A 12,126-nucleotide genomic window follows, 5' to 3' on the forward strand; every position below is an offset into this window, starting at 1 on the left:
AGAGAGGGGTTAAATTTCACGATTTGAAGCAAAACAATTTTTTAGGTTATTTTAAAAAAATTTGATACAAAAAATGTATCTTCTAGCATGCGAGGCGAGTTTTACGGGGATTGTTTAAGGTTGTCACCATATACAAGATACATTTTTTTTTTTTATTGTCGAGTCTTATTCCAATTATCTGAAATCAGCCAACAATATCTTATTTTATTTATTTTGTATACATTTTATATCACCAATACAAACCGATCTAGATCCTGATTAACAATGCAACAATCCGACAAAAATATGCCGGTCCTACCCAACCAATCCGGATTTTAAAACCCTGTCGCATCCATCACAAACAAATGGGGCACTTTTGATATTAATGGAACTCAGAGCTCTCTCAGTAAAAACGGCCTAAAGCTCTTTGATTTCGGCCTCAGATCCTTGCTGGCATTCTTATAGTGTGTTGATCTCGCAGTGAGCTGCATTTTGGTATCAGTTTCAAGGGTTTTCACGCTCTTTAAGGCTTTGATTTTATCGATAAGTGCTTATTGGTTCGGTAAGGGGTTTTCTTTCTCCATTAGCACCTTTTTTCAGGTTCCTTTCGAATTCCTTCCATGAACTTTACTGATCAATGTCTTGGATCGGGCTGTAATCGTGTTCATAAACGATTTCACTTCTGGTTGTTGACTCTTTCATAGCAGTGAGATTTAACGGTTTTGCGTGGTTTTAGCCCTTACACTATATTTGTTGGGTTTTGAAGGTTTAGGTGTTTGTATACAGTTAATTTGTCTGATTTTGGGGAGATTTGGTTGTGATTTATGAATTGCATAACGATTGAAAACCATTTCAGATCATTTTGAGGTGTTTGGTATTTGAGATGTGGAGTTTCCTCGCCAGTGGAGAGATCTAGTTTTTGGTTTCAGAAGTCGCATAAGGATCTTCAACTAATGCTTACTTCGTATTCAGCTATACTTGGTTATGTTTTGGTGGTTGTTGAATACTATTATGTTTCTTCATTGATGACGTTGAGATTATGTTAAGACTAAGAACACTTGGGTGAAAATTTTCTTGCTTGTTAACTTGCAGTTCTTGTGATCTAATGCAATAGCGACTGGAATCGAATTGCAACATTTGCCATGCTCGTCATATCTTTTGATTGAAGGATTTCCTGTGTGGTCTGGAGTGGAATCAAAAGTGTGCTTGAGCTTGTCTTTCAATCCAGAGACAAAAGCACATGGAAATTCAGCCAGTCCTCTAAGATTTGCCTGTTATTCAGCAGAAGAGGGAAGTTTTGATGCTGTAGTGATAATCAAAGATCTATTTTGTATACACAAAGAGGTTACAGGATAAATTTGGAGAGAGAGACTTTTGAATAAGTCTATTAGATCATTTTGAGGTGTTTGGTATTTGAGATTATCTCCCCTTCAAAATCCCTCACACCTTGCCCCTTCCTCTCTGTAAGGCTCCCCTTCAAAAACCCTCACACTTTACCCCTTCCTCTCTGTAAGACCACCAGACATGGCGCTCCACCTCTTGTCAACAAAACCGCTTCTCCTCCACTCGAACAAACCGCTATCCCCACAAAACCACTATCCAAAACCGCTTTTCAGTCCAAAAATAATGAAATACCCAAGAAACCCCTTATCATTCTCGTCTCAACCTACCTTCTCTCATGGCTGCAAAACCCTAAAATCCAATCATCTCACCCCAAATTACCCCTCCAAAATCCCCATTTTGCCCCCCATCCTTTGTCTATTTACCGGCCTGGTTGAAGAGATCGGCCACATAAAACACACAGGCTTCAAAAGCGAAGACACATTTGTGATGAAAATAACGGCTAGGACCGTTCTCACCGGCATTACATTAGGAGACAGCATCGCTGTTAATGGGGCCTGCCTAACGGTAACAGACTTCGACGCGGAGGGCTTCACCGTAGGATTGGCCCCGGAAACTCGCCGGAAAACCAACCTCGGCGACCTCTTGCTGGGTTCTCCAGTGAATCTGGAGAGGGCACTGCAACCGACGGCCAGGATGGGCGGGCACATTGTCCAAGGACACGTGGATGGCACAGGATCAATCGTGATGAAGCGAGAGGAGGGTGACTCGCTCTGGGTGAAGATTAGGGTTTCTGATGAGTTGATGAGGTACATTGTGCCCAAGGGGTTTATCGCCGTCGATGGGACTAGTTTAACGGTGGTAGATGTGATTGATGAGGAGGGGTGTTTTACCTTTATGTTGGTTGCTTATACTCAAGACAAGGTGATTATTGCTACGAAGGAGGTTGGGGATAGGGTTAATTTGGAGGTGGATATTTTGGGTAAGTATGTGGAGAGATTGTTGAGACTAGGGCCTAACCCTAACCCTAACCCTAAGCTTAGTGATTCTTCTTAACTTAATTTAATAAGGGAGTACGTGTCCAAATAATAGAGATATTGGGGGCTTGTAAGATGCTGACAAGCCTCGACAAATATACCATTAGAATACAAGCGAGTCTGGAATACCTGTGAAAGTTTTTTCAAAGTCGCACTTTCTAGAGAAACTTCTAAGGTGCATTGGATTCCTTTTCATTTTCTGCAGCTTTGGCCTTGCCTCTAGAGTTGATTTCTCTGAAAAAAATTTGAGAAACAAGGGAGAATGTAAAACTCAGATAATGGTGGTTAAAATCTATGAAACATGATTTCTGCAGAGTTTTCCATATTTGAAGTTTTTCTTACTCTTTTAGATTGAGATAGAGCTGGGTGTATATAGAAAATGATCCTTTATTGTAGATCTATTGTTGGTGGCTTGCATTTGGTGGGGATTAGTTGGAAGTGCTGACCAATGAATGAAGTGGTTGAGAGTTCCTTACTGTAGACAATTTTCAGGCTCACTAAAACCGAAAAGTAAATGGACTTCAGCCATGGGATGAGGATACATTTCAAGTGACAACATAAACATAAGTGGATAAATGTCAAACTACAAAAACAGAGTCAATTGTGCTAAATGTTTGGGCTTCAAGTTGAGAAATATTTTGAAATCAATTCAAATGCAAGCATTAGCAGAAATATTGCTCTAAGCTGTTTAAACTTGTGTGCTGATCTAACACTCAGTATTTAAAGTTCATCACATTTTGCTCTCTTAAACTTACACGGTTACACCTACAAGTAGAATTTGAATGCTATTGAAGTTTTGTTCGAGGCATCATTAAACCTTAGTATTTTCCCACTTCTTTCAATACAACCTTATGTTGAGTTATCAAGTCAACAAAAACCATACATGAATGGAGGTGTCCTAGTGACTTGATCCTCCACACAAGTCTTACACTGAAAGCCAATGATAAAGGGTAGATGAGCCCTAACTCTTTCAATTTGGCCCTTGTTTTCAGAAATATCTGAATTAGTTTTCATGTGCACACACAATGTTTGGTAATCAGGATAATGCATGGATTTGTTGATTCATTGGGGTTTGTGTTAGCTTTTGGATCCGGGTTCAGCGATGGTGATGAAGCTTCTAATTGCATTTATTGGAAAGTTGTTCTTGTTCAATCCTTTTACATGGTTTGTGAAGTAGGCTTGGATGTGTGAAATTCATGTTCATGCCTCAGTATAAGTTGCTTTTTGGGAAATTTATCAAAATATACTTGAGATATGAAATATTTAACAATTTTCCGTATTGTTTGATTTTATTTCAAAATACCTATGAAAATATCTAGGATCATGAATTCGAATAGTTGCAAATGTGCAAAATGATAAATAATGCATCTGTCATTGGCATTTTGAAAATTTTCCCTTTTTTTTTATATGATGATGGTGTCATCTGCAACACATGAGATGCCATGCTGATGTCTTTACCTACAAAAGATATCATGCTGATATAACCTCTCTTGTAGGTGGGTTGGCTGTCACTACATGCCCATGTATGATGTTCCAATTATGTGGTCAGGTGGAAAATGATCAATATGCTTAGTAATAATCGTTAAGTGATTTGCGTGTTATCATTTATGGTCAAATGGTGAAATCTATTTCTTCTTCTCTCTCTCTCTCTCTCTCTCTCTCTCTCTCTCTCTATATATATATATATATATATATATATATATCTAACGTAACAACTACTAAGCACTGAGGGGTGTTTCATCCAAGTATGGGATTTTAGAGTACCCTGTTGTGCAAAGTGTATCATGCATTTTGAGGTTGATATCTGATAAAAAATGGTAAGCTTATTTCATTTATGACGGGTTGCTTAACATCTCTCTCTCTCTCTCTCGGATGAATCAGTCGGGATCATGGGCCCCTAAAACATGCATCTCTTCTTTGTTGGGATGCTTGCAATGGGATTATTGCTTGTCAAGTTTCCAACAGAAATGAAGCCCAATGATTAGGAATGATACCCAAAATGGTTGTAATGAACTGCATAATGGGTATGTCATGGATGCCCCTTGAGATAAAACTCAAATTATCCATTTCCATCCATTATTCAACCATTATTGGGGTGTGTTTGATAACTGGAAGTCGTGGCTTCCAGTTATTGTTGCACTTCCCATTTGTTAAAGGGAATTGTAATGATGTTTTGGAAGCTGCTGCTTCCCACAACTTTCAAAATGGCGTTGGATTGCACGTAAATGGGGAAGCTGCGTCTTCCATGCTAACCCATGGAAGCAGTGCTTTCGGAACACGCCCTTAGGGGTAGGTAAATCATATCTTCGTAACACGCCCTTACGGGCAAGTAAATCATATATATTGTGTATATTTCAGCAAAATGATTTATATATTGTGTATATTTCAGCAAAAAAAAGGCGACTTGCTACAGTAAATCGGCAAGTTGCAGTTATATATTGTTTATATTTCAGCAAAAAACGGCGAATTGCTACAGTAAATCGGCAAGTTGCTGCAGTAAAATGGCAGAATTGGCGAGCAGCTACAGTGAAACGGCGCCCCGTGTCCATGGGCACAAGGTCTCATGCTTCTTCACACACTTCACACGTGTTCTCTAGTGGTATCAAGGAAAGTTTTACCATCAATCTCCTTTCAATTTTTCGATGTGGGATTTGAATGGTACTTGGCTTCAAAAGGTAATACAATATAATATTTTATTCATGTGGATAATGCCACAAGTGGGGCAGTGGTGTAGTTTAGAGTGAGAAAAAAACCATTTTGACTTTGTAGGGAGTGGTTTGTCTGCATTGTGGTTGGACCAGTTAAATCTGGCCCCGCACAGAGGAAGGTTATCAGTTCATTGCCCATGATATATTTTATCAATAACTTCCTTGCTGGCATTCTTCTTCCTAGCATATTTCTTTCATGATTCCACCGAAATACATTGAAATCTCCTCTATGCATCATTGAGTATTACAGCCTGTGTCTTTCATGCACTCTGTAGCCTAGTTGCTTTGGTGTTTAGAATAGATGTTTTCGTCGTTCCATCATGAGATATCCAGTTGGATCTTTTCTCATTCACTGATATTCTATTGAGTTCCTATTTAGTAGATTCAATGTAAATTTTTTCTCTTAATGAGACTTCATGCACATATTGTGTAATTAAATAGGTAGTTGTGAATCATCCAAAAAAGATGAAACAGGTAATTGTCTTTGGCACGTTAATCGGGCTAGTATTGCTAGTCTACTGCTGTTAGTAATTTGTTTCCTCTCAATGAGTTTCACTTGATTTAGTGTTATCTTTAAGCTGGTAGTTTGCATATGCCTCCAAGTGCTTGTTCCTCCCCTCCTTTTTGAGTAGAAATGTACAGTCTAACTGCATTACCACAGTGGTTTCCGTGGAGAAATCTTCATTTCTAAAAACTTGACCTGACTTTGTCTTGCAGAGAAGTTTATGCACCATTCTGAAAAATTTGATGCGAAGCTGTTCCTGTCTCGTATCCATCAAAACATAGGTGCAGCAGATCTAGAACCTGGTGCACTTGCTTTAAAAACTGACCTCAGAGGTCGGACACAACAAAAAAAGCAATTGGTGAAGGAAAACTTTGAGTGCTTTGTCTCTTGCAAAACAACCATAGACGGTAAGCTACTCTGGCGTTCAACTTGTATAGCGTGTCAGATGGTTAAGAGTGGCAACTTACATGCACTGAATGTCTTTGCTTTATGGTTTTTATGCACATACTGGGAAATAGAATACATCTTCTATTTCTGATATACCCAGGGAGCAGAACTTTTGGTTGTACAAGGAAATGACTTAGACACTTGGGTTTTTATGTGATCGTTTTTGCTCTTGTGTTGGAAATATAGTTCTATTTGTGAACTGATAACCTTCCTCCAAAAACCATTGTTAGTGAAGTTTAGAGTGAGAAAAAACAAGATTTTGAGGATTTGTGGAGAGATGGAACCTCCTTGAATGGTCACGAAATTAAAAGATATTCATTCCCGATCTTTTTGAGACTTTTAGTGGTTGTAAAAGAGGAGATTTGGGAATCAAAACATTTGGGTTTGGCCTGATACCAATTCCACTTCAAGAATGTTGGTATATTTCAACAGTTTTTATTAGCTTATGTATTTGTTTTTTTCACAATGTTTTTCTCTTGCTATTTGTATTTTTTTAATTTTGCGTTTGAGTTTGAACTATTTAATTTACAGTCTAAAGTCGTAGATGTTTATGTTTGATTTGTACTTCTGATTTCTGCGTTCTGAACAATATATTACTTACAAAACTTATTTATTGAACAAAAAAAGTCATTTCTATATACAATATAATGGGGAGAGGTGAGGGGTAAAAATCTGCAAGTATCTGCACTTCCCCAAGAGGCAGAGGTCGCCTTTGTCTCTAGGCACCCACCTAGGCGGCTGCCTTTGCCTTTTTTAACATTGCTCCTAGCCCTTGGATGGCTTTCGAACTGTCACAAAGTTTGAGAAAAAATTTTTAAACTTGGAGTCTAGTCAATGACACTCTTATGACCACCCAATCTGAAATCTGGCGGACAAGAGCAATTGTGACCTCTATACCAAAAGTAAATGTTCTCTTTCTATACTTTTCTTAAACAAACACACCCGCACGCACACATGCGCAATGTTTTATACTGGTTCGGGTCGCCCGACTTGACCTGCCCTGAGTCTGGTCCCATCATTTGGACCCAAACCGGCCCTGGATCTAGACCCAGACCCGGTTTGGGTTGACAGCCGGGTCAGTGGTTCTAACCAACCCAATTGCCACTCCTAATATAAAAGAGCCATCATATTTATTCTCTTGTCTGTAATATATGTTTGCTTGGCTTTCATTTTTTTTTGCACACGGTACTATATTGCGTAGCCCTTTCCATCTTGGGTCTTACATTTTTTTACCCCTCTCTCTATATGTGGGAACTCATATTTTTGGCTTTGTCCTCTTTTTCCTTTCCCAGATTTATTTCTTATGCCTGTGAGGTCCCTGATTCGTTATTTTTATGCTTCCATTTTATTTCATTTGGGATTATCACGTTTTTACTTTCTATTCCTTGCGATTTTTATGTTTAACTAAGTCAAGCATTTTAATTGTTCTCTTCTAGGTAGAGAAAATTTTGAAAGGATATACTTAGTGAGAGATTGGGCTAGAGAAGGCGTCAAGTAGAGCGAAAGAGGGATTGGAGAAAAATAATAGTATTTGCATTGCATTATAGAGGAGTAGGAGATGGGAGAAAGAGAGCAAGCAACATAGATTAGGAGTGAGCGGCATCGTTTACACACTCACTGATGTCGAAGAGCTTGGGGCATGGATGGAAGGGTGTCTTGATACCCACCCACTCTTTGAGCCTCTTTCTGAGGAAGAAGTGCATGCCGACCCTTTTGCAGCGATCTTGGATTTGGCTACTGAGGAGGGTACCACCGCCGACTGAATGCAGTAGCAACTAGTTGATGGGGATAAGTTTTTCCTTTCTGGCTTTTACTATGTTGAAGAACGTAAGAGAAGTTAAGGATACTGTTCCTTTCGCTCTAGGGTTTCCTTCATGAGTGGATATGAGGTGAAGAAATCCCACCATTTCTATCTTTTTGTATTATTTATTCTTCAATGTGAAATCCTTCATATGAATGGAGCACTTATTTCTCTTTTTCTTGGATTATTTATTCTTTCATTTATTTCGTTGGAATATTTATCTTGTATTTTACTTAATAACAATGCCTTGTTCTACAATGAACCTTCTGCATCGATGTGATAATGGAAAATGACCTCTAATGACATTCAATATTCTTCAAACTTAATAAATCGTCATCAACAATCTCTATGGAGCGTGTTCCTCAAGAAGAAAAATTGCAATGTGGATCCAGTATGGGTTGTTACTATGAAGGCTGAAATTTTCTAATAAGATCTGCATATTTGTTTTCTTTTGGACTATTGATGTTGTACACTAGATTAAATTGCATCCTCGTCACATTCATATGCCTCAAAATTTTCTTTTTCAAGTGTTGGAAAAGATGAGCCCCTGCACCTGTTCTTTGTGAGAAAGGCTCAGCAGAAGTTTGTGACATGGGTAAGTAATGATGAGGCCCCCACCTAGTCTCTATGGGAGGGTGACAGCATGAATTTTGGTCCTCTGGAGAACCACACTTGCTTCCAAACACTAAAACAGTGGTATTGAGTTTTAATGTTATCTAACTACTTTATAATCTTGTCTTGGTATTCTTAATGTATGGGAATGAAATTGTTGAGCATGAGAATCGAATTGAATTTAATTTATACTCTTCTCTTGGTTTTCTTAATTTATGGGAATGAAACTGTAGAGCATGAGAATTGTGAAAACGAGCCACATTTGCATGCTGAATAAGAGAGAACTTGGGCATGCTCCACTAAATGAAAAGCCTGGGTTGGATCCTTTCTGGAACAAATTAGTTGAAACCCTATGCATTGATATAGGTCATAAGATACTTATTAGTCCAACAATTCGAGTGTCTCATTTCCCTTTCATGATATTCAGAACTACCTAGAGTAATAACATGGTCCATTTAACCAATTATGCCTAGGAAAATGGTGTATAGATGCACGTTGTTGCATGGCTATTGCGGTATAACCCAACATGTTGCTTTCTAAAGGATGTGAAGGATCCAATGCCAAAGTAGAGCAGGAGACCACCTTTCAAGTTCAGAATGGCAAAATATTGGTTCTGAACCTATGCTTTGAGTTAGTTTATCTTATAGGTGACAGAGATGTCCTATAAGCAAAGAAATCAGAGCAACTTTGGAAACATCTCAAGGACATTCAAAGTTTAGATGGAATTTCTGAGCAAGGTTCTGTATGTATCATTGACAGTTCAAGGACGATACGTGAATCATCACTGGAGGGATTTATGGAATGGATTATTGTGATGTTTTGTCAGACTATCCACCTATTCATGTCATGAGTGGGCACAGGCGGAGTAAAGAATGCCCTAAGAAACTTTGAGCTTGCCATTGGAACATGAGGACCTACTCGTTCAAATGCTTATTTGAGTAAGCAAAAGATTTAAAGTTTGAAACTGGGCTTTAGAGGGGAGCTTTTGTCGCACTATGATCCAAAAAATCCTAAACTCTGAGTCATCTATTAGCAACTGCTCCAACACTCAAAGGGGCAACCATGGATGGATAGAATGAGGACCCGCCATTTCTAGCAGCAAGCGCCAAAGCAAGTTGTCTGCACTCAAAACCAGAAACCAGGAAGTGGTTTTCCAAGAAGGTTGCAGGAGCCTGATAGTTTGGAAGGTGAAAGCAATTGCTTACTTTCCCAAAAGTTTTTGACATGAAATGTCATGCAGCCTCTTCTGCCATTAGAAGACTAAAATAACTATTTGGGTAATACATGAATGCCTCCCATTGTGATCTTTGGCATGTCCCTTAACCTCGAGTCCTGCCCAGAGTTCTTCATGGAGACATTATCGCATTAGGCCCATCAATTGTCCAACACACTAGTCTTGAAGGAGTCTCTATGCTTGTGCTAGAAGTATCTGAAGGCGGTGGCCTCCCTTGCTTTCCTTTTTCCTCCAGTCATGTCATTGCTCTCAGATTTCCACAAATTGTGAGCATGACTAGATAGTTCAAAGTTATGTGTTAACTAAAGCGAAGTCTGTAATAAATGCAGTATGGTACATAGATATACAAAGAGGTAAATAAAATTGCTTAATTGTAAACAGTATCTTCTATATTAAGTACTGCAGTATACAATTTCGCAAGTGAAGCATATACTATTTCTTAATGCAAAGCATGTGTACTGTACATTGTTATTTAAAGAATATTATATGCATTTTTAGCTTTGAAAAACATTGTTTTATGTCAAAATTAAATACTGTTTTACTTTTGTATACAATATTTTGTGCACTAATACTTGTGCTACTTCTTAAAGTCGGGTACATATGCTTGTTTTCCATCAAACCACAGTTTTTCATTTTGACATGTTTCTATTATTATCAACACATGCTTTCTCATTGATTTCTTGGTTAGATATTCATAGCTTCCTTCATAAATTTGAATTCTTATTGTTATCTTTCAAATGTACTTGTTCAGAAAATATGATTTTCAAGTTGTCACTACTGTGTATGTTTTAATTAGGTTATTTAAAATTAGGATATATTTAGTTCTTTAACCTGATTTTTATTATGGGAAAGCATACAATGAGCACACTACATTTTTAGAGTGGTATTTCACAGACTCAGCTGCCAGATGTGATGACTTGGATGGTGTGAATTATTGTAGGAAAAATTTAGTATGATCATTGTATACAGTCCCTTACAAAAATAGTTCCTATTTTCACATGAGCCTGGGATGAAGGAAGATCATGGTTTTTTCCAAATAAACTCTTATCATTTTCTGGTGTTTTATGACTCAGACTCCGTTTCAGAACTTGTTAGGGTCCCAAGCCAAATCATACATGGTTCGACTTGGCTGAGTCTCAATGATAAAAAAGCCTAAATGGGCTGAAAAGTGCTGGACTTGGATGAGTCTCTAGATGTTCAATGGGACTTGCTAGGGAAACTGGCCTTGTTTTTAAACACTGATATCTTTTAATTGGATAGAATTTCACATGATTGTATCTTATATTGTGTGCTCTTTGTGTGTGTGATCTATGCTTTGTGTCCATCATATTTCACAGGTTCAATAGTAGTTTCTAATTACATGTGTGTTACACCCTTATAATTTTAATATTATAGTAGTTTGACGTTATGACTGTGAGAGACATACTTAGAATTATACTGTCCATTGTTTGATCCAGTGTTTCAAAAAGCGCTAAGTGGCACCTAGGCAGCTATAGGGGTCCAGGCCGCCCAATATCTAGGTGGACGCCTAGAACTTGGGCGGCCCAGTTGAAAAAAAAAAAAAACCTGATGTCATGCCTGATATATTATAACGATTAATCCATAAGAATTTTGATAATTCATAAGACCATAATCCGTAAGACTTTTGATAATCCATATGACCATAATCCCAGTTGACAAAAAAAGAGATAGAAGTCGAGAAGAGAATTTTGATAATCCATAAGACCATAATCCATATTTTTATACAATGCTAAAACAGTAAACTGTAAAACCATACTTGCATACATTGACAGTTTGATACACGGTAGACTGTACATACAAAAGTTAGATAATAGAATTAAAAACTAGAACGTAGAAACTAAAAATAAGAAAAATATATACAAAAATTTAGAAACTATACAGTTTAGGACACAACAGTCAACACTCAACACAACAGTCAACATTGAACACCAAGAGTTTTCAGTCATCATCATCATCATCATCAAAAGAAATAGGGTAAACCTCATTATATGTATCAGATTCGAGGCCATCATCATCAGAGTCGTCTCCCTTTTCAATATAACGATTATCCTCCTCTGTTTCTTCCGAATCTGCCTCTTTCTCCTCCTCTTCTCCTATCTTCCTTTACTGGTACGTGCAGATGAGGCCCTAGGAGTCTTGGCTGTTGTACCTTTTTCTATCTTTTTGTGCTTCCCTGAACTCAAATATTGTATAATTTCTTCCCTGGTAGTCTCAAGAACATTTTTACATGGGGCAGCATCTCCCCTTAATACCGGCAAGATGTTTTTTAAACCGATAAATGGCCCCATTAGTATCCTTTCCCCAATAATTACATTTAATACGATTTTTGTTATTCAGATTCGGGTTATAACCATACTTCCAACCTGGATCACCACTTCTAGAAGAACTTGGAAAAGATATTTCCAGAGAACAAGGCTCATTTTCATCATTTTCTGGTTTTT

The 12,126-nt window shown here is 37.9% G+C and overlaps 1 non-coding gene and 1 pseudogene across 1 annotated transcript; both read left to right on the forward strand.

Moving 5' to 3' along the window:
- Nucleotides 1-252: 252 nt before the first annotated feature.
- On the forward strand, nt 253-8,076 carry LOC18426194 (uncharacterized). The gene is made up of 3 exons (XR_016050228.1): nt 253-541; nt 5,783-5,977; nt 7,454-8,076. It is a non-coding gene; the product is annotated as an uncharacterized LOC18426194 (transcript).
- On the forward strand, nt 535-2,670 carry LOC148783511 (riboflavin synthase pseudogene; annotated as a pseudogene).
- Nucleotides 8,077-12,126: the final 4,050 nt, after the last annotated feature.

This window comes from Amborella trichopoda, chromosome 1 (genome assembly GCF_054954075.1).
Source record: "Amborella trichopoda isolate Santa Cruz 75 chromosome 1, AtrichopodaSantaCruz75HAP2 v2.0, whole genome shotgun sequence".
In the NCBI taxonomy this organism is placed as follows: Eukaryota; Viridiplantae; Streptophyta; class Magnoliopsida; order Amborellales; family Amborellaceae; genus Amborella; species Amborella trichopoda.